General features: G+C 41.3%; 1 long non-coding RNA gene across 1 annotated transcript in view; it reads left to right on the top strand.

Annotated features, from left to right (window-relative positions):
• Nucleotides 1-2,451: 2,451 nt before the first annotated feature.
• LOC113951372 overlaps nt 2,452-25,573 on the top strand; it is a 32,690-nt gene continuing 9,568 nt past the window's right edge. The window contains exons 1-2 of the long non-coding RNA XR_003529125.1: nt 2,452-2,513; nt 21,532-21,592. This is a non-coding gene — a long non-coding RNA (uncharacterized LOC113951372). The remainder of the gene's footprint in view (nt 2,514-21,531; nt 21,593-25,573) is intronic.

Raw genomic sequence — 25,573 nt, 5'->3', positions numbered from 1 at the left:
CTTGATTTTGCCTCTTTGCTGCCGATTCCTCCCCTCTCCCTTTAGCAGCGTCCCTGATTTATATGTCAGTGCTGAGTGCATCTGATCAAAACATGGCAAAGTTGCTGGTTCAGCACTCGCAGCAGGGGATGGGAGAAATGGGCTATGTCTAATCCTACTTTGTAATCGCTGTCACAACGCTGTGGCGCTGCCAGTTGGCAAGAGGAGCAACAGCGGAATTTGGAGGAGATAATGACAGGTGCTCACAGCACATCTAGGGCAGCACGTGCTGGAAAACAAGGGTTTTGGTTTTTTTTTTAACCAGCCTGCTTAGACTTTAAAATAAAAAGCACATTGGTTTCAGAAACAACAGCCTACATTAAAGAGTGTGCGGGGTGCTGCATGTGGCAGGAAAACTGAGCGGGCTCCAGAGCAACGTCTGGCTATGTGATTGTACTAAATTATATCTATATTCAGCTCTGCTTAGAATGAAGTAGCTCTAAGAAGCTCAACTAGGTAGGGTGGTGGTTTTTTTTTTTTAACTTCAGCCCAAGAAAATTTTGTGGGAGGAGTCACTTTGGAAAGGTGGGAAAGCCTTTACCCTCAGGTTGCCTCAGTAAGAAGCTCCCGCTGTGATACTTGAAAGCCCAATAGACATGTCTGAATTTATAATACACTCTTGAAGTATTCATTCATAATCCTGTAGGGATTTTCAAAGCCACAAAGAGGATGTATTTCTTTTAACTGGCTACAGGGAAAATATTAGTTCCTGCTGTAATAAACAAATAGTCTGTTTTGGTGCAAGAGGAGAAATTTGAAGAGTCAGAGCAAAGAAAGGGGAACAGTTCTGACACCCTTGGAAGTGTCTGTTTTTCTAAAATATGATACACCATGAACTACTTCTATTTTCTCCTCTTTCTTTACTCCTTGAAACTTCCCTGTTGTAACCTGGTGCTCCACCAGTGTGAACCAAAATCACTGCATTCATACCAGGTGAACTCTTCATCCAGATGACTGTACAATTAAAAGAAAGGGAATACTAAGATATATTAAGAAGAATGAAACAGAAGGACTATTTTTCCCTTGTATCATTTGCCCACCAATCTCTGGGCATAGCACAAAGGAGGATAAGTGGCATTGCACCTCTGCTTCATGCAGCCACTTGTGTCTGCCTCCACAGCTTGTATGGGCTTGTGCAGACAAACAATTATGGTCAGTAAACACAGGCCTTCAAGAATATGGGCCAGAATGGTGAGGAGTAGAGGCTGGGAACAGCAGATCCCTTATACAATGGGATTCTGTTGCCCTCAGGTTAAAATGAGTTTGTGTCGCTAAAAAAAAAAAAAAAAAATTAGCCATTTCTAATCAGTCATGGAACTCCTAACCCCTCTCTGCAAAATACTCCTGCAGACATTCACCTCTTTTGCAGCAGGCTGGGACAAGCCCTTAATGTACATCATGGAATTTAAGCAGCATCTATCCTTTGTGCCTCATGTGCACATAAGGTGAATTCCATAACTAAGCACAGTCCCTTGCCAGTAGGTGAGGTGGTTGCACACACCTTCACCCCCAACTCACACCATCATTCTGAAAGAAGGGGTCTATCCTATTCTTTTTGTTGTTGTTGATGTGAGAGATGTGATTTGCTTTTAGAAATAGAGGAGACAAATTTCAATTTGTTCTTATACTTCTCTTATTTGTCTATTCTAGACCATCTCACATACTTCTTAATCTCTACTTTAGATGAGGCACAATGGCTGCATAAATTTAGCAGCCCAGGATAGGAAATGGGAAAGAACAGTTAATATAAGGGAAGCTACAAAGAAGCTTGAAGCAGGCACAGTGTAGCTTCATCCATTTTGATGAAGAGGATCCAAAAAGATCCACTCAGAAGAGAGTGTGTGGCACCCTGTTCCTACTGAAAGTACCAAGGAATTCTCTGATGCCTGGATGTGATCAGGACCAAGTTGAACCTGTTATGTCACCCACCACATTTCCTGTAGCACAAGTTGTTTTTGCTAGAAGTCTGTTAATCCAGTATGGAGTGAATCCAGCTTTGTTAAGCTTGTGAAATCAGAGCCTGAGGTGGAATAGATGCAGATCATACTATGTGCCCACATCAGAGATCCTTCCCAAGATACCTATCTAAGAGAAGATACTGGAGAGAGAATTAACCTACTTGAATAACTAGTGGCTTTAACTGCTCTGAATTACAAAAGGTTTCCCTGAAGAGGGGAACTCAAGTTTCCCTGGATGACCATGCTTTATACATCAGTAGAGGGACTCCATTCTTACTGTTGTGTTGTAATTTTACATTCTGTCAGGCTTCAGGAATTAACATGCACTGCTGCCCAACGTGAGGGCTTACAAACAAACATATTGTAGCCTCCAAAATAAATGTGACATTATAAAAGCTTGGGGAAATGGGTGGACTAAGCTGAGCACTAAAACTCCTTATCAACAGAGGACAAGGTTTGTTAAATTTCCAGTAAATAAGAAAGCCCCAGAAACCAGGTGAACGGCTGAACTGCAAGGTAAGCACTTGGAATTCTCCACGGCAAATTCCCTTCGCCACCTGAACTCCCATGGCCCAATCTCCTCTTCCCTTATTTAGAAGCTGAGTAACAGCAGGGTCTTATCTTGGGAAGTCACTGTCAGCTCAGCTGGGGAACAGTGTACTGGAAGCAGCATTTTCCTCTATAAACACATTAATTGGAGCCCATTTCCCCCCTCTACATGTCCATAACTTGCACTATTAATGGGAGCTCTGCAGGCTTGTCAGCCTACTGGAAACATCCTTTTTTGGGGTCACTGCAAGCTCAGCTGTCTTTCATTACCTCCACATTCGTCACCTTTTTTTTTTTTCCTCCTTGAAAATAATTTTCTTACTTCTCCTATATTAGTACAGGGATTGAAATGAAACCTGATGTGTCAGATGTGGATTCAAAATGTCCTGTAAATTCAAAATGTTGTAAATGGCTGTTACAAAAGGGAGAACAAGGGCACTTGGCTGTTGAGAGAGTCATGTTTGCAGCACTGAACTTTAGGAATGAGAGTGGTCAATGAGGAAAATAAGATTTCTGTTAGAAGACATTAGAGGTCAGGACATATTTCTTGTACTGCAGAAATCAGTCCATTTGTAACGACTTTCTAAACTAATGTACTGTTTAATACATCATTCTGGATTTTACAGCATATTTGGACTACTAGCAGGTTGAAAGGGTTCACAAAAATGCAGATACAGGAAATCTACAGCAAAATATGCTGGCAATTATTCTGCTGCAGATTTCGCTTCCAAATCCCACTGAAAGAGAAGCTGGTTATTATGTAGAGTCCAAGCCAAGACTGCAAATGCCAACCTAGCTTTATTTTAGGAGATTCATAGACATTCTACTGCTGTGAAGTTCATCCTGAGAACAGAACTTGGCCTGTTTCTCTAGTCTTTATAAACTGGCTCCTTTCCTGATACCCAGACACTTAAACTCTTTCTTAACTGCTGAGATTTGAAAAGTTACCAGTAAACTGTCCTTGTTTGTGAGCAACTTCAATTTTCTTTCATATTTCATGCAATGATTTTCCATCTTGGTGAACTTAAGTCCACATTGAAATCCCTTAATGTGCTATTAAGTCTTCATTAGGGAGTCTTTTTTTCTCTCCCCTTTAAACCACTTTGGATTAAAATAATTACTTTTGTTTAATATGGGATCAGAGACTCACCTGACCTGTCTCTGCAAGAGATTTGACAACGCCCAGGTCAGTATTTTCCCCCGGTGAGAAAGCACTTTTTGTGCAGCTCACCCTGGGAAGCTGCTGCAAAGCCTGTGCTTCAGCTAATAACCAGATTAGTTGTCCCATTTGTCACTTCCAACTTCCGTGGTGCTTGAATGGTGCAGGAAATTACTGCCAGCGGAAAAAGGAGCAAAGCAGAAAGGATGGACACTTCAAAAGACAAAGATTCTCTCTGTCACAGCTGCCATGAGCTAATCAGACCTCATTGATAAAGTGGGGAAATATCACTCGGGGATGTTAGAGCCAGATTGCAAAGTTAAGTGAAAGCAAACTGCAATCCTGACTTCAATTTGAAAGGGAGAAAAAAAAAACCAACAAAAGTCTTTAGATGCATAGATGTGGCAGGCACAGATGTAGATAAAAGCTGCAGATTTGCTTCCAGGAACACAACTTATATGGAATTGAGGGCTTGCATCATAGGCAGGGTAAGAATTGCAACCCATTATTAAAGGTGATCAACATCAGCCCTGATATGATCCTGTGCTGAGAAATCTGAGAATGTTTACTTTGAAACGCTCCAGAGACTTTGGACTTCGGAGAGAGGACTTGAAATGTGGCAGGAGGATGTTCTTTGCATGGTGCAGGGGCTTTTTTCAGTGCCTTTGAAAACTCACAGCAAATTACCCAAGACAAAGGCACCGGGGCTACTGCAGTTCACACCCACGTGCAGCAGAAACTTGCTAGAGTTTATCATCCAAAGCCTCCAAAGATTTAGGAGCAGTGGGAATATCTGAATCTCTCACCAAGTTTGGATTTGATTAAACTGTCCTTTCACCCACTGCATCTCTGAGGCTGACTGGACAAAGAGAATACTGCAAACTGGAGGAGAAAAAAGAACTGAGTGTCAGGAGAAAGCAGAAGTGTCAATGAGAGAACCTGGATCCTGGACATAAAGATCTTGATAAGACTGGAATTATCAGGATAAGGGGACCAGCACTTGCAGTGAGTGGGACAAAGAATTAATGAAGAATTTAAATGTGTTTTTTAATCATAAGATTGCAGAAAGAGGGAAGATGGTTTCTTGGTTAAGGAAGTTGTCCTGGGAACATGAATTCAGCTGCAGAATATAATGCAAAGGCAAACATTTAAACCATATTTTTCAGAAAAGGTAATTAATTTATGTTGTGCCTGGTCCACATCTAACTGGAGACACTAAAGTCTGATTTGCACAAGTGCAGAGCAATTTACTCTTTAGAATAAAAACTACTCTGAAAAAAATCAGGCCTTCCGTGTCTCAAAGCTTAACTTAATTAATACTTCTAGACTTAGTATCTCTGTGCAATTCTGCATCTATTAAAAGGGATAATATTCTCTCCTCTCAAAAAACATATTGTAAAAACAATTCATCCTATGTACCGAATGACAAAGATCACAGGAAAAATGAGATATGCAAGGAAAAATAGGCCTCACCTTGCAACAACTGCTATTAATGGTGCAGTGAGGGCTCTGTCAAAGTCCCTTTTGGTTCCCCAGGGATGATCCTGTTGCAATAGGAGAGCACACACCTGCAGACACACCCCAGTGCAGTGCTGGTGGCAGCATGGCTGGGCTAATCTTCCATCTCCTGAGTGCTATTGCTCAAGGTTGGGCTCACCATTGCTATAGCAATGGTCCACAATACTGTGTCATCACTTCAGAGAGACTGCACGACTGGATCCAAATGTGCTGATAATGAGACTTCATTATTAGTTGAGAAACCACAGAATTTAACAACTTAAAGACTTGACAAGTCCTCTTGGGTTTCCTTCTTCATTCCTCAGCCAGAGAGATTCTCCTCAGTTCACCCATCTCTGAGGATGCTGTAACACCTCCTCGAGTGGCTCCATTTCTTCACGCCTCGAGAAGCACGACAGTCACAAACCCAATCTCCCTGTTCTCCTCCAACCCCAAAAGATTTGAAAATCAGGAAGCAGAACTTTAAACCAGAAAAATGTGAAATTTATCGGGACAGACATTGTAAATGTGAGAGCCATGGCCGAAGGGTGAGGGCTACAATTAAGTGCCACAGAGTTATGAGCAGCCTGCCATACCCACCCTCACAGGGGAGAAGGCTGTGTGGTCATAGTGGGAAAAAAGGCTTTAGAGCCACAGCAGTGGGAGAAGCTAACCAACCAGTAAACCAGACATTAGATGGATAAAAAAAGAGCACTAACCTGTTTGTAATGTATTTGTCTAGTCCTTTTGTTCTTCTGTTTTGCGTTATCAGCTCTTACTACTTTCGCTTGCCTTTTCTAAAACCTCTGTAAAAACCAGCCAGCACATCCTGGCTGTGTACCTTTGGAAAGAGTTTTGCTTCAGGATTATGAGATCCCATCTTACCCTCATTGAAAGAACAGCCTGGAACATGTGCATGTCCAAGTTAGCAAATGGGATTGTGTGTGTGAGTCATCGTGGCAGTGCCCCAGCACAAGGGGAAACTACCTCAAGTGATAAAACCAACCAAAGGGTGCATGTCAGGGATTGCTGATGCTTCATGCACAGATTGCTTTATGCTCCTTGTGGCTGGAATCCCCTATTAATGCAGGGCATGAATCAAGGGTGACTGTGGAGGGCCAGATGGTGCTGAATCTGACTGCGATTTAAATGAGACATCCATGGTACATGAGTCTTTTTACTGTTTCTTTATAACCAGGGTAAATTACAGTCTCCCAGGCATAACGTGGAAATTGCATTTTGGACTAACTGCTCCTGTCCTTTTCTGATTTCCAGGTGTTCACTGTCAGATTAGTGTCAGAGGTAGGTTGCAGGTTAGGTCTTGTATCCGTGTGATTTTGTATCACAGTATGGGAGTTTGAAACTATGATGAAGTAGTTTTACAGATTAAGGTATCCATATCACATCTATGACTCCTGGAAGTTTAGTGATAAGTGCAAGGTACTTTTATGCTGAGATAACTGTGCTATGCTAAGAAGGCTGACATACCAGTAAGCAGAAAGAAACCCCAAAATCACAGATAAAGCGACTCCCCAGTAGATGCAAACCAGTATTTACCGTAGGCTTATGCTTACCCTGCAGAGATGTTCCACAAAATGTTAATGTTTCATTTGATAAAAGAACAGGAGTGTAAGTGCTGACTGGTTCTGAGTTTTGGCTTCTGTTATCCTTTCTGTCTTGCCCCTAATGAACATTTAATTGGCTAAAGCAATGTTTATCCCTACAGTGAGCTGGCAAGCCCAGATAACTGTCTAGATTCTTAATGATATAAACGGGCACAGTTCCAGTGAGTTTAAGGCAGAAATGCTGATTTACTCAGCTGAAAGGTTGGCCTGTTACATTTAATGTTTTTATGTTTTATTCTTTTTTCCACATGGAATTGTGTCTACCAACTGTGTGCAGATGCTTCCTAACCATGAGCTTTAGGATGGCAGGCTGCACCTAGCTCATGTATCTCCTTCCATCCTGCAGCACTATAGAAGACAAAAGGGAAGAGGATTTCTTCTAGTCAGATATTTTCTAATAATCTCGTGTCAATGGGAAATCCCTATAGCTGGAAGTGTGATCTCTATGTATATAAACTTCTAGGGAACAGATGAGAGAGCAGCAAATGCTATTCAAAAATAAATACTCTAATTCCTGGGGACTGAATATCAGTAGAACTAGTTGTACAATGGAAGCAGCTTTTCCTGATAGCACTCAAACACCCAGGTAATAACACGCTTCCTGCCAAAGATAGAGTCTTTGGTGAAAGATTTTTCAGGGGTACCAATTTATATCCAAAAGTCTCTGCATGCACTGACTAATATTGGAAATTACTGACTGGGTTGTGAATACACGTGGATGCATGTGAGAAGCATATGATTCTCTTTTGATTTTTTGCCTCCAAACTTTTCAGTTGGAAAAAAAATATGTCCATATCAAAGAGACAAAACCCAGTGTCCGTTACTCTTCTTTTTCCTTGCACAGGGCTGTGTAATAACAACATCATGCCTGCCTGAGCAGATGAGCTGCAGGGAGACAGTAATAGAGTAGGAGAAAACCAAGATGCTTTAACTTCATGCACACATTGGAGAAAATAAATCCAAGGAAAGGATTCTTGGTGATGGGAACCTAAAGCTTTTTGGAGGGGCTATAAGCAGTTCAGTGCTATTACTCTGCATGCAGGAGAATTTTAGCTTCTGCACCAGGATGGAGCCTGAAATACTTGGAGGTGTTTGGGGAAAGGTACAGAAAGGCTGCCCCATACTGAGCAGGGACCTTTTGTACTCTGTGCCTGTCAGATCTGAGGGAATGGAAGGCACTGAACAGCTCTGTCCCAGCTGAGGTAATGATTCTTGTTGACTGTTTCCCTGTTGCTGCAAAGATAGGAAGAGTCACACTGTGCCCGACATCTGAGGAGATTCCAGGAGCAATCCTCCTGAGTCAGCAGGCCCTGTGCTGCTGCCTGCAGACAGAAAGCATGAGCCAGGGCTGGGCTGTCTCCAGCAAGTGATGGAGGCTCTGCATCTGCCTAGAAAAGGGACCAGCTTTCATTAGACAGCTTAAATACGGAATAAATTTGGGTAGCACAGTGTAGTTGTTTTCAGTCCTGATCAGCTTTCAGAATCCCACTTTTTCCTAACTGCAGCCTGTCACTTCCTTGACTAATCCCCTCCTTAGCTGCCTTAAGTTAACACCTCTTTATTTCAGAAATTGGCTTTTTTAGATTTATACTCCACTAATTGGCTTTTTCACCCTCTGAACCTTTTCTGCTTCCTCCCGCATACACCCCAGCCCCTTTCACCACCTAATCCCCTCTTTCCACACTTGGATTCCACCATTCTCTTTTCCCTTCTTTTTTATTTCCTCCCAAAATGAGCTCGTACTCTTTTGCTACAATCCCCCGAGGCTCTGGTGTTTAAAATCTCTGACTTATGTCGTGGTGTTAAAAATTTCTGACTTTCCCTGACTTTCATTATCTGACACTTGTAAAATAGGCTCTGATCCTACAGACATGTATGGACATGCCAAGCTTAGATTTGAGTGCAGTGAGACTGGTGCCTGTGTTGCCAGTTTTTGTGGTTTTATCACAAGTTGCACAATATTTATGTTTCTGTTTCTGAAAAATCCAAATTTAAGGAGTCCATGATAGAAAGGGTCTGCTTCATGCAGGAAGAAAACAAGAGGAGAAATAACTTCTAGTCCTCCTAGCTGTACAAGCAGATAGGAAGTGTAAATCATATAAACCTGAGAGTCGGAGGGAAAATAAAAATAACTCAATTGCCTCTCTCTATATTTCAAATTTCTTCACTGTAATCTCATAATCTTATTGAAGCTGATCCAAATTTTGAATACCTGCAGTTGGAAATGCTAAGCATGCAGTGCAAACATATTTGCAATTATTGGCACTCACTTATTAAGTTATCACTTGCTTTTTTCTAAACAGAAACCAAATAAGTCAGAAAGATGGATTGCCTATACAGTAACAGAACAATGCTGCACCCAATGCAGACAAAAGATTCAAAGAAAGGAAAACAGAGAACCAAAGCTGTGCTGTTCCAAAGGGATATTTTAGGAACATCTGGTCTCTACTGGAAGAAGCATTTCTCCAAAAATGGGAGGGGGGAAAAAAAATCAAACAAAAAAGTAAAATCTTTACATGTATTCAAAAGCAAAACTTTAACGAACAGGCTTTGATCTGCAAATGTAATTAGCATTAGAATTAGAGATGGAATGGAGATTTGTCTAAAAGCATTAATTCAAATCCCACGCCTGATATTTTCTTATCACTGCTGTAATTCTAACAGTGCCTGTGGCAGATTCAGAAATCAGAAGAAAGGGACAAGGGCAGTAGGTCTCCCACTAGCAAAAAAAAAAAAAAAAGAGGGGGGGCGGTAGGAGTGAGGAAAAAGAGTGTGAGATGGAATTAATCCATAATATCCCCAACCCAACTCTATTTTCAATGTATGAATTATTTATCTTCCAATCTCCAAACGCCAATATATCTGTATGCACCATTACTTTGATCTCACGTCGCTACCCAGCACTGCAACGCCTAAAATGAGATGGCTCTGGAAACCTATAGGCTTCAGGTATATTTAATTTTAATGGTAGACCCAAACATCAACTACGGGTTGCCTTTGAAAAGTCTGGAATAACCTATTTTCTTGAAGCTGTTTTTCCTTTCATCCTTCTGGGACTGTGTGCCCCGGGTTGCTGTGTGCTCACAGCCACACCTGGGCCCCCCTCAGGTGCAGTGCCAGTGACAGGGATCAGACTGGCCTGGTTGTTTGGGGAGAGCACCAACTTAGGAAGGTTAAAATGGCCCCCTTTGTGATGTGTGGTCCTTTGTACAAAGATAGCTAATCGGTGTTTGGAGGGATGTTTGAGTTTAGGATTAACCTCTTTCCTGAGTCCCGTGAGCATCAGAGCATACACTGGGTCAGACAAAGCTTTTTGTTTGGCCAACAGTAATACCTTCTGTGCCCTTTCAGTGGGGAAGGCAGGGCAGAGATGTGCTTTGATTCCGATATCATCGGGCCCCCCATTTTATTCAAACTTGTTTCTAAATAAACTGGTTTCTCAATACTCTCCAACACGGCTGCAAAGACTTTTAAACCTCTGCCATCCACTAAATATTGCAGATTGTATTCACTCTACACCAGGTGGCCAGGCCACTGCTTTTAGACAGGAGTCAGGGTTCGTATTCAGACACCTCTAAAACTTCTTTCTGGCCAATTCTTTTTGTAAATTGTGCTCTCTCTGAAACTAGAAGTAGACACAGGATGATTATGCACATACCAGAGGGATTTGAACCAAGCATTTATAGTTTTCAAGTCAATATTTTAATTGTTATAACTATTATTAAAATTGCAGTTTTGCTTGATCTTGTTACAGTTTTTTACCTTTTTTTTTTTCATTTCCTAAGAAAGAAAACAACTTCAGCAGGAACAAAGGCTGAGAGGCTGAGCAAAAGGCAGCCATAAGAGTCTTATCAAAGCCCCAACAGAGTGGGAATAATTATTCACACTCTGTTGGGGGTTCTAGAAAGACCATCTGAGGAAAAGGATCACTCAGTCTTTTCAACATGTGAAATTAAAGAAAACCACTAGAAATTCAGTACAGGGTTGGGAGGGGAAAGTTAAAACAGGGGCAGCTGAGAAAAAGATGTGGCTGCTCCTCTCACACTCGATTCGCACCATTAGCTGACCACTGGCTGAGCAGGCTGTGCTGGGCAGAGTCACAACAGCAGTTTTGTAACAAATCTCTGTTAATAACTTTAATGAAAGGGTAATAGCAGAGCTGAACACGTGGCTGTTGTTCTGTTTGCTATCTCCCACCGGTGTGCTTGTTGTTTATTCTGCAGATCTGTGGAAAAGTATCTAAGCTTTACCTAATCGACTTAATTGTTCCATTCCAAACACCTTAGTGTTTATCTCCCACACTGGCCCTTCATTCTTGAAAGGGGCATCTCTTAAATATTCATGGTACAGCCTTACATTGCACTGCTGAAAACTTTCACTTTTAACTATTTGGCTGCTGGTTTTTGAACATTAAAGCCTGCCACAATTATTAATCATTTCATTATTATCTGGACTCTCCCATCTGTCTGTATCCATTTCTGATTTCAAATGGATGCTCTCTGAGATGAAGTCCCTCATTTTCCTATGTTTTGTGCAAAACTTCCCCCTGGGCAATCCTGACAACACATCTTCATAGACTTGTCACATACACACTGTCACAGACATAGAGTTAGAGTTAGGAAACTAATTTTATCTCCATTACACAAATGGGAAACTGAGGCAGAGAGGTGTGAAATGACTTTCCCAGGGGGACACAAGAGGTCTGGGCAGAGTAGGAATTGGAATATAGCTTTTAAGAGTCCAGAGCTAATATATTGACCACTATGTCAACTTCGGTTTTATTTTTTAAAAAAGTTAATTTATATCTATAAAAATAATTAAAACAATTCAAACCCTGTAATTAGGGTTGAAATTTATAATTATAACATTAATTGAATCAGCTCTGCTCTCTTGAAAAGCAGAGTCTACCTATCTAAATGGAGATAGCCCTTGGCATATCAGAGCCCTACTCAAACAGCTGGGGAGTATTTCTCCTCCTAAATTACCTCTCTGAAGTTCACCTCAGGCTAAAGTAACAAAATGCCACGTTGGGCAAAGCCTGTGATTTTCCTGTGAGCTCTCCCCCAGTGTTTCATGCTGAAGAGTCACCTGTGCCTGTAGCTCCCTTCCATTCTGTCAGAGGCCCTGCAAAGAGAGATGTGATCGCAGCAATATATCAAAATGATCATTGAAATGATTAGGTTTTATGATCTTCTGAAGAAAACTGCTCATACAGGCTGGGCTGAATGCTCCACACCAGCCATTCCAGCAGCTCACAGTTTGCTAGCTCAGCATTTTAGTTCGCTCAGTGTTATGTTTAGGAATTATTAATGAGGGGCTTGTAAAGCACAATTCAAGTCAACACTGGCAGGATTAAAATCTCCATTTCGAATGAAAACCTGTAATTGGTTCTTAGTTGCTTGGGAGTAGTTTCTACAGTAGCTTTGCAGTTGGTTTTGCCTTAGAGATCAGGTTGGTCCATGCTCAGTGGCACCTCACCTGCAACTACAACCACACTGAACGCTGCTCCTACTGAAAAACCTTTCCTTCTGACTGAAGAGGCCTTTAAATAAGCAGATGTAAAATTAAAGGTGATCCCTCTGTCCTTTGGGTCTCCACTACGAAGCTGCTTCTTGAATGTGTTAAACCAAAGACACTGCACAGTTTTCTGGCCTGGAGTTTTCAAAGATTTGCTGAGAAGCAAGTTAATAAAGTGCAGGTTGAGTTCATAGGTAAAGTAGCAACCAGGTCTCTGAGTCACTGCTTTGTCTCTGACCAGCTCCTGGAGATAAAGGATATTAGTTATTCTTAAGAAGTAACAGGACTTCATCTCCCCAGCGAGCCCTGGGAGCTCTGCTCAGAGCTAAAAGGGTTTTCCAAAATGTTGGCATCTTGTTGCCAAGTGAAAAGCCCTTTTTCATCTTCTTTTCAAAAATCCCGGGGAATGAGTATCATTTGCATTCACCAGACCATTTCTTACAGCACTGTAAGGGCTGCTGTCTGTCTGCCCTTTAATGAAATGGCAGGGAATTTGACTGCCAGGCTTGGGATCCCTGACCAGGAACAACAGAGTACTCCAGCCTCTGAGGAGAGAGTGGTCCAGACAGCCCACTGATCTTAGGCCTGGGATTCCGTGGGCTGGCAGCTGTGGAGAAGGGTTTGTTAGCTAAGGTAGAATACTAAGCTCAAGATTTATTTTATATGGGGCTGGGGGGGGGAAGTTTCCAGTCTGAATTCGTATAAAGGAAACCAGACCAGAGCCTGAAAACAGTCCTACACTGGCCAAAAAAATGATCTGGGTGATGTAACCAAGTTACCTGCCTGGCTGCATGTTGCAATCCTAAGAACAAACAGAATCTAAACTGTTCACTGATTTGTGTTACATAATATTTTACTATTTCACTGTGTGCATTTTGCTGGTGTCTAGCTGCTATGCCATGCTGTGCCAAGGCAGTGACAAATGGCAGGAGACAAAGCAAAACCAGGGATTTGGGAGGTGTTTGCTAGAGGTGGAGGCTGGAGGCAGAGCCCAGCGTGCCTCACTGGCTAAATGTCAACTGGCTAGTGTCTTTTCCACTGTATGGACTAAATCTTGTTGGGTTTGTGTCAGTAAAATTGCACATCCCCAGCACAAATTTTTACCCGCAGGGCTAGCTGAGCTGAGTTATAAATGTGCTGTATACCAAGGGAAAAAGTATTCTCTGGTGTCAAAAAATTGTTGGTGTTGCTTTGATTATTTTTTTTTTTTGAAAAAATACTTTCAAAGCGCAAAAGAGGATTTTTTTTTTTTTTTTTTTTTTATCTTAAAGGGATAAAAAGCAGCAGGGAGTTGCTTTCCTTAGTCTACATGCCCTTTAAAATCCAGCACAGAATACCCTATTAATTTATTTTCCCCCTTTCCCAGCATCACACGTCGAAAAATGCCCGTCCCATTGCGGGTGTGGGGCTGACTTATTATTAGACCCAAAGCAATGATGGAGGAATTAGGAACAGGGTTTTTTTTTTCCCCCTGCAGCAGCCACGGGTGACCACATGGCAAAAGCCCTGCTGATTTTTCCTCCGGAGCGAACCAAAGCAGCTCAGGTCTGTCTCTCTCCACTGACACACAATGTGGGGATGTGCCGCTGTTATAACCCCTGTGCCACAGTCATTGTGAGCAGGTCAAAGCACTGAATATCAATAGACTAATTCCTTCACCCCTTCCAACCCGTTCTCTGACTGGAATGTACACTTCTATTGCACGGCTTTCACCTTTGGCCCTTCACCATCTTCATGGCTCCGCACTTCAAAAGAATTCTGCTCATGTAGAAAATGCCTGATTGAAGGAACGGTCAGAGCTGCACAATTATTTCGAAAAAACTCCACATTGTGTTTTCAGCTGAGGACAGGAGAACTGGTGAAAGTCTGAACCACTTTCAAGATTCAGATCTAAATCCCGAGGTTTAGAAATATGAAAGTCAAAACTACAATGGTCCAAACACACAGAGCCTATTCTTTGCGCCTTGAAATGTGGGAAATTAAAGAGCTGCTCTCAGTTTGACTACTCACCTTTCCATTTTCTGAGGCACCCAACAAAGTTCCCTCTGCTAATGAATACAGGTTTTGATTGTTGGATTACACAGATTATTTTCTGTCATCTTCGAGTCCTTTAAACAATTGCTTCCTTTGAAATCCCTTATGCAAGAAGCATATGACCTTACAACACTCCTATTTCTCTTTTGTGTTTAACATCACAGCCCTCTCTGTGGTTATATACAATGTGGGGAAAGCTATAGGTCAGGGCTGTGAGGTGGTAGCTAAAAACGCAGGGCGCCCAACTATTGAAGCTCACACAAAATACACAGAAGAAAAGAGGCTACATGGAAGATGATTTAAAGGTAAACATTATTTTTTTATATCACATTTTGTTACGGCTCCAAAAAACCAAGGAGCAGGTGGTTGTACACGGGGCAGGATATAAATCAAGGGACAACAGAAAATTAAATGGGATGTAAACTCAAGTGCTGAAACAATCTCAAATTAAAACTTGTTTGAAGTGTGGTCAAGAATATCCATACTGGTTGGAATTTATCCTGGAAGACCATTCCTGCCCCTACAATCTTTCTTTTTCCCTCTCTTTCTCCCTTTTCTCTGTTCCCTGCCATGTTCTCCTGCTAGTGCACTGATACCAATCTCTCATGAATTTTCCATAAGCATCTTCCCTTAACCTGCCTTTCTCCCCCAGCATCCTTCTCTCTTCCACACAGGTGTCCAGCTGCCCCTCCACCTCTGACACTTTTGCTCTGGGTGGACAAGGGGGACCAGATCACCCAAGCCAGAACAGCAGAGACACACCTGAGTCTAACAGACAAAATTCTCCCAGAATCTACTGCTCAAAATGCTTCACATAGCCACATTTTAGCACAATACTGAACTTCACAAATAGAATTATCTGATTTTGGATGTCTTTAGGGAACAGACAGGTAACATTTAGAGAAACTGAGGCATTACTGTTACACACCAAGGAATGTTAAGTGCCAGTGAAGAGCTGAGGAGTATTTTCAATTCCCTATGAAGCCACAGACATGGTTTAAACACAGGGAAACTTTTACATATATTGGTGGACAGCGAATCTTTTCTTTGCAAATGCTTATTGTGAGATTTGTTGTGCAGCACAACTCCTAGATTGGGATTTGAATGCAGGAAAACGCTGTGGGCACAACAGGCTTGAAACAATAAATTGAACCTAACTTTGTCTAACTCAGCATTTAGAAATTTTATTGGCACAGACTTGCAGAAAGGAATGAGAAATCGTAATTCAGCAAATTCCTTCTATCACTGCTCAACTTTCTCTCCTCATAGTAAATTATTCACCTCAGCAATGACTCAGTTAGCAAAAGATTAAAGGCTGCATTCTGGCACCCTTGCTGTTATTGGGGAGCATTATGGAGCATCCTGTTGAATGCTACAAAAACGTTGCTCAGGGTAGTACAGCTCTGTGTGAAGAAAGGTGTCAGTGCTTGTGTTCACAGTCACAACACAAAAACTCCCCAAAAACTCATTTGTCAGTCAGCTCTTGGGTTTGTGTCCCAGTGAGAGCTGTGGAGCATCACCCACTCTGCAGAGCATCCCACAGCCACATTCCAGGCACTGCAAAACCACACCTGGCCCTTGAATTTCTCAACCCAATACCCTGGGATTGCTGCTCCTTATAAGGAGCAATCTCAACCACCACGCTCTGTCTTCCCATTTTCAGTTTCTGTACAGGTAAATATCAATACCTGTCATTTTACAGTGGTGTCTGTGGATTCCACACTACTGGAACCTTTGTCTTCTGAGGTGGTTTGGATTGGGAATGTATTTGTGCCCTGTCATGACAGCAGTTTTTGGGTTTGTTTCCTGAGTCTTATAAGCAAAACCTCTTCAGTAAACAGCACTATTTTGCCCTGTTACTCACAAGATCACAGTGGTCTGACCCTTCCCATGTCAATACAAGGGCAACAAAAAATGAAATTTCACTATAATCAGCCATGTGCAAGTCTCCTCCTAAATAAAGAAACCTCGTGAAACTACAGTTATTAAACTAAATGTTTTTGACTCCACAAGCCTTTCGTGAACCTGATCCAAATTTAAACTGATCACTCTCTGCATGGAAAATTGCAGGAATAAATACCTTTTTCTTTTTTTCTCTCTGTAACAAGTCCTAAAAAAATAGCATGACACTAACATTCTGTGACTGTACCTGAATCTGCAAAATGTAACAGGTGAAAATTTTTATTTGGGTTTTTTATTTGCTTTGTGTTCATTCCCCAGTTGTCCTCTAGAGCTTTGTAAAAGGTCCAGAACCTTATCAAACGGCTCAAAAAACCTACATAGTGCAGGAGTATTTTATCCTATAAGGCCTTCTAGTAAAATTTTAGATGAAAATAGTTGCTTAGGTAGCATTTGGCTACTTGTAGCATCACAGTTGATTGTCCTTTGCTTTGTGCCCTGTGTAATCACTGTGGAGCAAACTAGTTGTTAGATACTTCCATCCTGATCATTGCAAGCATTTTGTATGAACTGTGTCCTACTGGGCAGAAAGGAAGAAGCAATGAGGGGGTCACATGCCAAATGTTCAAGATGAGCAACTAGATTCAATAAGTTTAAGGTCCAGAACTTTCCTTCACAAGTGAAGTGAAAGCACAGCAGGGGTAACTCGCAGGTACTCCCAGGATACTGCACTGGGAGTATTTTTGGCTGGCAGTAATCCCTAAGAAACACCAGTGTTTCCATTTCTTTGTTGAAAGTTAAAGTGATAAAATTCCCAGAGCGGATTTTGGAATTCAGAACTGTTTGGCAACTCACAGGAAACAACCCATACGCTGTGTAGGCACCGATGTTTCATCTCTCACTGCTCTCAGCTATCCTGAGCTCAGAGTTATCATTTCAGCTTACTGGAAAGCACTTGATGCAGCCAGTTCCTTCAAAAATATATTTTGTTGGAAGCTGTTAGAAAATTCAATAAAGAGACTTTGATCGTGATCCATTCATTGACTTTCTTGGACTAACTTTTATATGGGATTTAAAGTGGATTTGAAGCTTCTGTTTCAAAAGCAAAGCATATTTTCCAAATTCCTACAGTGCCTCGTGGCATCAGCTTTGCTTTTGAAATAGAGAATGAGGATGCAGAGATATTAAAGCTAAGCTCAGAGAAACATGATTTTTCACCCCCTCTAGAAAAACAGGAACATCCTTACTCTTTCTTTGAATACATAATTAGTGCTAATTGAAGCCACATGTCAGAAATTTATGCAGCAGGACAGGATATAGAATGCAAAATTGTTTTTCCTATCAATGCCAGGGACAAGCAAACGAAGACCTGAAGTTTTTCCTCTCTTTGTGGATCCTCCTGTCAAATGCAAGACCTACAAGTCATAAGTGGTCCTGTAGCCATACACAGTCCTCATAAATAGTTCCCTGATACAACTGTATTGGTTCAAATCATCTTTTCTCCCCTGTCCTGCTACATGGAATTCAGGCAGGCTTCTCAAGGTTACAGAAAGTATTGTTTCCATGTTGATTCCTAGTTCCTGCCACCACAGTGCTCCTACTAACTAGGAGAGCTTAGTCCAAAAAATTCTCCCCACTTTCTCTGATAATGTAATGTAGGTATCCCATAAACTCTAGAGAGATTTAAATTTCCGAGTTAAATATATGCACATACAGGCTTTTTGGACAGTTACCACTCAGCAAAATTTCCATGGAATTGTCCAATTTGTGTTCTTAAAGAAGAAGGATGTCCTGTCTACAAAAACCATAATCCTTTCTTCAAAGTTTTATCATCAACCTGAAGTAACACGAGCTTCTCAGAGAAAAAAAAAAACAAAACCAAAAAAACCAGCTCAGTTTTTAGTTTTTTCTTTTGAGCAAAACATCTTTTTTTCCCTAAGTGCATCCTTATAAAAGACTAAAACATTTCATCTCCCATAATGGCCATAATGAGATCCCAGCAATGACGACTTAGCTCAAACAACAGTTAGCAGAAGAGGCAGTTAAAGCAGCTTTGTTAAGTGTTGCTACCTGAATTGACTGCAATAAACAGCTTCTGCTTAATCCTGCTGATGACTAAATTAAGTGTGGGTTTAAAAATCCCAGACTATGTGATGTGACTTCATGCCAGCACTGCACTCCTTAGTGCTCTTTGTGGCATCCCCAGAGACAACAGGCTCAGGCCAGCACACAGCAAGGGCTGGAGGGTGTTCTCCTTCCCACACACACCAGTACAGGAGTGACTCCCACCAGTGCTAACCCAAGTCACATGTCTGACTCCCCCATTCAGCAAGAGGAGAAAAATAGTTTGCACAAAATTCCCATTCAATCTTTAAAATTTTCCAGCTGTTAAGCAATTCCCTGGACCCAAATCAAAGCCTGCAGATGCTCTGGGGGTAAAATCTCTGCTGAACGAACAACACAGTCTGGATGGAATTGGGTTATTAAGAACATTCATGATGGCTCCATGAATTTGCCTGGATGTGGGTCAGCTGCTCCTGATTCAATCACATGCTACATAGTTATGCCCTTATGTGCTTGCTGTCACTGTTTTTTTCTGATATCTTGTGTTCTTACTGCTTGCTTCAAAATTCTTACATGTCCTTCCCTCCCCCTCAATCTGACAGTAAAAAATAACCCACTGAAGAGGGTTATCCTGTCCAGACTAATGAGACATGGAAATGGAACCCAATGCTATTGCCAGCTTTGGGAATATATATCTACAGAGCAGCCCCACATTTGTTAAACTAACAAAAAACCCAACAACTTACCAGTTCTCTGGCTTTTCCATTTATAGATGTTTGCTGTATATCCAAATGGGTATGTCTTTTACTCTGGAACTGGAATAGTAATGCACTGCATTTGTACACTGAGACTGAATGGAAAAGAGGTCTGGAATGTGATCTGTCCTTACTCATTTGGGGCCCAATTCAGCAAAGTGAAAATCAAATGCCTAATTTTCAAATAAAATCAAATGTTTTTAACTGCACTGCATGTGCTGGGTGAAATTCATCCTAACAGTGAGTCAGCCCATAAAGGCATCACACAGCAGCACTGGTGGGTATTTCATTCACAGAATAACTACAGCTACTAGAAAATCTTCCAGTTCCAGGTAGACATTGGCTCAGGCTTTATGGAAATCATTTAACTTCTCTGCCTCTGTTTGCCCATCTGTAAAATGGGGATATCAGTGCTGAAAGGGTATTAACCCTTTGCAAAGAAACAAGCCTTTGCATTAACCAGGCAACTTTTGTTGCTGGTTTTAACTGGTTTAAACTAGCCATGACTTTACACAGGGCACTAAGGACAAAAAAAAACACTGTAGAAAGAAACTGCAGAGTTAAATGTCATCTCTGATAGAAGGAGACCAAAAACTAGGGAGGGGTTGTGGCCTGAAGGGGCAGGAGGGCCAGCAGAAGTGGTTCCTCCTTGCAGCCTCCAGGCAGCTTTTATGAGCTGTGTCATGGATTAAAGCTGGGCCCAGGCTTTCAGCAGGAAAATCTGGTAAATCACTTGCACCTCAGTGTGCCAACTGAAAGTCTGAAAACTATTTTAAGATCGGGAAATTTGGTGTAAGTCTTGCTTACTATTCCGATTAGTATTTTTACATTTAGGTTTTATAGAATCAATTATCGAAAACTGAATGCAACCTTAAATTCTGGCTGGCCTGGGGAAAGGGGTGTTACAGTCCTTGCAGCAGTGTTTGTGAAGGATATTGAGGTCCTGGAGCAGGTCCAGAGAAGAGCAACGAGGCTGGGGAAGGGACTGGAGCACAAGTGCTGTGAGGAGAGGCTGAGGGAGCTGGGGCTGTTCAGCCTGGAGAAAAGGAGGCTCAGGGGAGACCTCCTCACTCTCTACAACTCCCTGACAGGAGGGGGGAGCCAGGGGGGGATTGGTCTCTTTTCCCAGGCAACTCTCAGCAAGACAAGAGGACATGGTCTTAAGCTGTGCCAGGGGAGGTTTAGGTTGGATATTAGAAAGAATTTCTTTACAGAGAGGGTAATCAGACATTGGAATGTGTCTGAACACGACAAAATCTGGAACTAGTGTTCAATTAATTCTCAATTGCAGGAGATCTTTAACAGGAAGGCTTCCTTGAACATCTGGGTCTTCCTGAGGGTTTTCTATGGAGCCTTTCACTCAAGTCACTCAGAAATCATTGAACACTGAAATTTATGGTAGAAAGATCCAAGAAATTTTGAAAAATTTGCCTGGGAACTGGAAGCTGACTGGCTCTGGCAGCACTGGGCTCCATCTGGGTTAATTTGTCCTGCTGCAAAGCAGTGAAAATTCATTTGCCCTCAGTTTTTTTGTGAGTTTTTTTTGATACATTTTAAACTTAGAACTGAAATGGAAAATTGGTGAAATTTGGTGTAATGAAGTGTGATGAGCTTTATGACGGGTTTTGCTTCATGCAAGTGAACATGTAAATTCTACAATAAAAAAGTGGCTCTTCTACGTCAGACCGACCATTTAAAATGGTTGTTCTGAAATCAAATCACTTTATTTTTCTGTACAAAACTTACTCAGTATAAAGATTTGTGTTCAGAAGCAGATAAAGAAAATCCAATAAACAAGCAAAATAAAACCTTCAATAAAATCACATGCCAAGAAAGACTCGAAGAGAAACTGTTCAGCTGTTCAAAAGTAATCATGTTACGTAGTGGCAGCAGTTTGGTGCAAAGCAGTGCTGAAAATTGAATTAATAGGGGGTTTTAGACAGAGGCTGCAAATGGAACTACAGAAATATTTCTGAGATTCGGAGTTTCATTCTCTGGCAAATTGTTCCTTTTTCAAAGATAAATCTTTTCAAAGGGTAAAAATGGACATAAATGAGTCTTTTTATTTTTTTTTTTTATGATTATGAAGACTTTAGTGCTAGGTCTTCACTCCTTAAAATATTTTAATTCATTTTTGGGGCATAATATAACGTACAAATATTAGATTTGCATTACATGGTTTGGTGAGGGCAAAACAGAATTTCTACTGTATTGGATAGAGAAGGAAACACTTTGCTATAGTGCAAGAACTATACATTAATGACACTAAAAACTTTGAGGGAAGAGAACAAAAATCTCTAATGTTCTGCTTAATAGGTTGAAATAAAAAGTCCTAAAAAGTGTTTGTTTCATGATACATGCATGAAGTTGGAAATATTCTATCAGCAGCTAACACTGTTTTTTTTTTTCAGCATGTGATTTCTTGTATTTTCCAGGAAACATCTGCCCTTGGCTTCAGCCAGAAGCAGAAGACAGCACAGATGATCCTTCTGTAAGGTGAGTCCCATTGTCTTCAACATGTTCTAAGTAATATTCTGGAGGCCTTATAGAACCCCTGTTTATATATAGATATAGATATAGATAGATATAGATATAGAGGATATAGATATACAACCCCTGTACCCCTTTCTAGGTTCCTTCAAAAGCCCAACAAGAAAGCGTGAAATATAAATTCAAATATTTATTCCCATTTATGTATGTTTAACCCCAGCTTTGCCTCGTATGTTTAATCTGATTAATTTAGTGATGACTCTTGTCATTTAAAAAATACACCACTATAATAATTATGCCACGCTGTTGGAAGGTAAGTCAGGAATAAAGCATGGATGAAAAAATGCCCGTGGATTTTGCTGGGGTTGGTGTTTCGTTTTGGGAATGGTCTCCCTTGGAACTGCTCCTGCTGGAGTCAGTACTTGCAGGGGTTATTCTGCTTCCCAGGCAGAACTGGGGGCTCTGCAAATCCCTGCAACTCCAACGGCTGTGCAGTGTTGGTAATGAGAGGAGTTATGTCCTATATATTGCAATGCCCAAGAGTCTTTCGAGTTTTTCAATGAGTTTTATAACTGTTTGTGCTGCCCAGCTTAAAAAAATAATAACAAAACAAAACAAAAAGCTGGTAAAAGAGACAATTAAATGACTGAGGTTGAAACACTCCATAATTTATTGCAGATCTATGAGAGAACACTTGTAGAACCCATTTAATTCATTTAATAGTAATGCAAACATTGATATAAATTAAAACTCCAGAACGCTCTCTCTCACATCTTTTCTCTCCCCATGAGAGGTGAATGAAAATGATTTATTACCCATAGATTATAATTGCTTAAAATAGGTTATGATGTAAGAAAAAAAAAATTCTAATCCCTTCTACGAGGCAGGAGCAAAATTCTACAGACAGAGAAATTACATCTAACGCCAGCGTGTTAAGGAAGAAACATTCTTCTTCTCCCTTTGGGGAAACTCTAAGAACATCTTTTTAGAACTGTCAAAATTCACAAGCTGTAATAAATTATTCTTTTTCATTACCCATTTATTAAGCAGGCTGTTTGGTATAATAGCAGAAAAATTCTGTCTAATTTTTACAGTATTACACGACTGTGATTTCTCATTTGAAGCAGACAAGTTATCAAGAGCAGCGATGTGTTTTATTTTGTACGTTGGGACCATCTTTCCTCTGAATTCTGATGAAGACAACTTTTGAAGCATGTAACACTCTGCCTGTCAGGGGGGTTATGTGTCAGGGAGCTGGGCTGGAACTGCCCAGCTTGGGGCTCAGCCACGGGAAGGACCTGGATTGCAAACTGAGCTGGGTTGTGCTCAATACCCACGACAACACCTCTGCAATCCCACACTGCTCAGTGCTTCTCCCATCCCTTTTCTCTTTAGGGACACTTCACGATGAAAGGAGTTCACCCACTACTTCTAGTAGTGGTATTTATGTATCTGACTTTCTTTCTTTCTTTTTTTTTTTTTTTTTTGCGTTTACCTGCAGAATTAAAGTGGATGTCGGATGCAAAATTTAGTAGGAGGTTAAACAGAAAATCTGAAGAAAAACAGACCACCAAAAAATGATGACAAAATTTAGGAATGTTGTAAATATTGGCTATAAGACGCTGCAGGGATCTCATTAACTGTAATGCTAATGTGAAATTCTGAATGAAACTTTATGCTGGATAAATGGATAAAACCCGGGTTTAAGAGATGAGAAATCTGGAATAAGGTCCTGGCTCCATCACAAAGCTCTGTATGATTCTGAGAGAGTAATTTATTGACTACGGTAATTTAATATATCATAAACATTCATTATAGTTATATGACTATAATTTATGTTGTATTACATACATATTCCAGTAAAGATGTACTCAGGGTAAATGTGCTTCAGCCTCGGTGGTAAAAGGGAAACACCAATGACTTTGCTTTCATAAAATGAAAGTCAGAATACATATTCTTCTTTTTGCTTGAGCTCTAGTGAAAGTGCACGCTGTACCCAAGTTTATTATTTGTAAAGGGATCCAAAGTTATAAACCACATTGTGAGCAGTGATTACCATGGCTTTATTCAGAGCACTATTGGGGGTCTCCCTCACTTGTCATGAGCCACATTGTGTTTGTCCCACCCCAGCTCAAAATCAAATGTCTGAGCTATAATACTAAAAATTGCAACTCCACTTCCACATTCCATTGCTGTGCAGGCTCAGGGGAGGTGTCTGCCCAAATCCTCAGCTGGCAAAATGACACTCTTGCAGGTCCCAGGATACCTCACCGAGCTTCTCCTGAGCTCACCACATGTTTTACACAGGGCTGCACACAGGGTAACACACAACTGCACCGTGTAGCCCAAAAATATGAATATAGAAGCAACAGTGGCTGCAATAACATTTTTTGGAGATATTTGTGAGCCCACCAGTCCCCCTCCACCCCTCAAAAGGGACATGCAATGAAAACAGAGAGAGAAAATAAAAGCTACCTATCTCCTGCCCTGAATGGCAACGACAAGGCAGGAATGTTGCCTTGTTGGCTTTGGTTGAAAATATATAAATAAATGGTGGTTATAAAACCCACATTGTATCTTCACAGCCAGCAGCGACATAAAGCTGCTTTCTTCAGCTAGGAAGTGGATTACATTTTTATAACTAATCCCCAGCTCTTTGACTGAAAAGATTTGCTAAGCCCCCCCTCACTACTTTTTCTTTTAGGTCTGTGCACTCCAAAAGCTTCCTCCCACCTTCTTCCTCCTGCTTCCCAAAAGTAAATGCATGGCTATTTTTTTGAACTTACAGTACGTAACTTTGTTTGTGCCTTGCATTGTTAAGCAGGATTCACAGACGGGGAAAAAAAAACCCCCAACACCCAAACAACTCTTTGCTTCACTGATCCATAAAATCATTATAGGCAACATTTCAGTTTCAACAAGTGCCAAAAATTCTCCCCCCTCCCCGATTACAAAAAATAAAGCAGAAACAAAAATAACAAGGCTATTAATCTTTCATTAAGTTAAAGGGATGAAAAGGAATCGCTTAAAGTATCATTCTTTACTTGCACCACAAGATTGGATGCCCCCTGCTAACTTCAAAGGCTCTAAAAGAAGCTGGTTAATATTGTTGGCACAGAACCAGATTGTGGTTTATTTTAGTTTTTCTGACTTTTTTTTTTTTTTCCAACAAAAGAAAACATTAAGGGTTGGACACTGATTGCTGAGGAACAGCTATTGAAAGAGGGGGCCTTTTGTGCTTGCTACCAGTAATACGTCAATTTTCAGACATGTAAGAGCCACTCCAAAAATCGTGTCAGTCACTGCACGAGGGCAGAAGTCTGTAAGGCTGCTCCTGTTTGTTCTGTGGTTTCAGAGCAGATACAAATCACTGGTTTTCCCTGGATGCCAGAGTGCTTGGACTCGCAACAGCTTCGCTGAAATATGGACTTTAAGCATCCCAAGAGAAGTAACAGATCCCCCATAAAGCCACAAAGTCACTCACCTGCTTCCCTGCTCCATTTCCATCCCTCCCCAGCCCCAAAGTTGGTGTGCACGGAAAACAAAGCTAATTGCTGCTGAGTGACATAATTTTGTGGTTATGTCTCTTTGTGCAGGGGTTTCTTTGCAGTGTAGTGCAAGCTGTTAAGCTGCAGATTGTGGTTGCCGCTGCCTTGGCGGAGGGTAAATAACAAGGAGCAGGGAGAGGCGGGCAGGAAGTGTTTGTGATGGTTTGATGATGTGCTGATAGCTTAATGCGCTTGGCTGGGCTGTGCCGGGCAGGCTCGTGGAAATCCCTGTTGCTTGGTGTGCGTGTGTGGCAGAGGGGGGAAAGCATTCCATGTGTTTTCCTCTCTTTTTCAGATAAAGAAATGGCTCAGTCCCCATCACACAGTCAGCTTTGGAATCTTCCCTTGAGTGGATAGTGAGGAAATACAGGCAAAGTGAAGGCTCCTGGGGGTTTGAGCACCTTAATTGCTTGAGTTTGAGTACCCTAATTCCTTGGGT

This window comes from Corapipo altera, unplaced genomic scaffold (genome assembly GCF_003945725.1).
Source record: "Corapipo altera isolate COAL_440 unplaced genomic scaffold, ASM394572v1 67, whole genome shotgun sequence".
Classification (NCBI taxonomy): Eukaryota; Metazoa; Chordata; class Aves; order Passeriformes; family Pipridae; genus Corapipo; species Corapipo altera.
This window is presented reverse-complemented; position numbering and strand designations above follow the sequence as displayed.